A 1212-nucleotide genomic window follows, 5' to 3' on the forward strand; every position below is an offset into this window, starting at 1 on the left:
GAAGGACCATGGCTATCAGCAGTTTTTTTTTTTTTTTTTTTTAGTTGCAGAATCTGGGGCTGTAAAACTGGATTCAGAAGAGACAGAGGATTCTGGCATACAGATCAATGGAAATCAAAGATTCTCTCAGCTATTGACCTATGTAGGGTACACATCCTGAGCACAGATGATTTTCTATGACCAAACTCAGGATATGTCTATATTCTCCCAGTTTATGTACCTAGAGCCTTTTAGGTTGCAAAGTATATCAAATCCAAAGTATTTCTGACTCCTGTAGTCACTATCATTGCTTTGTTTTCTTTGAATGGTTTTCTATTCACTTGACTCATCTTCTCTATTATATTAATAGATCCTTGGGAACCAGAAGCATATTCCAAACACACAATACACACTTCAATACTTTAGAAATTGCAAATAAAAGCTTCTTACCTAGCCTCTGCCTAGATGATGAAATAATAACTTAAAAAATAAAATGTTTAATCAATCAATGGATCATTTTACATATACAACAGTAAATAATAATTGTCCATGATATCCATCACTCTAGGAAATGAACTGTTTCAACTGAAATAACTGGTTGCTTTGGTAATTTGGTGGCAAACTGAATTAAAAATAGTCTTAAAATGATATTAGAAGAAAACACTTTCTAAGTTTGATTAAAAAGTGTGATGTTAAAAAATAAAGAAATAATATAATCTGGTACCATGGGATTAATTAGGAAACTGAGTGCTTTTTCAGTTTTAACACATTTAAGAAAGAATCTTCAAAAGATGTCTAGTTAAACAATTGAGATGCACAGAATATAAGGAAAATATAAATGTAAAATAATCAATATTCATGTAATTCACAAATTTCATGGTGTATAGATCAAAGTACTTTACGCATGTATATAAAACCAGAATAAAGAACAAAAATAGCTTTTCCTCATTGAATATTTCCAATGGAAAAAAAATTCTAATTATTTGTTTTCTTTGTTTACATAACCACTTTTTTAGGCTAAAATAGAAAATGCTCATAAGTAAAACCATTTTTTAAAAATTTTTAACGTTTATTTACTTTTGAGAGAGAGGGAGACAAAGAATAGAAGCAGGCTCCAGGCTCTGAGCTGTAAGCAGAGAGCCTGACGCAGGCCTGGAACACAAACAGCTGTATCATGACCTGAGCGGAAGTTGGATGCTTAACCAACAGAGCCACCCAGGTAAAATAATTTCC

This window comes from Hyaena hyaena, unplaced genomic scaffold (assembly GCF_003009895.1).
Source record: "Hyaena hyaena isolate Hyena2069 unplaced genomic scaffold, ASM300989v1 scaffold_250, whole genome shotgun sequence".
NCBI lineage: Eukaryota > Metazoa > Chordata > Mammalia > Carnivora > Hyaenidae > Hyaena > Hyaena hyaena.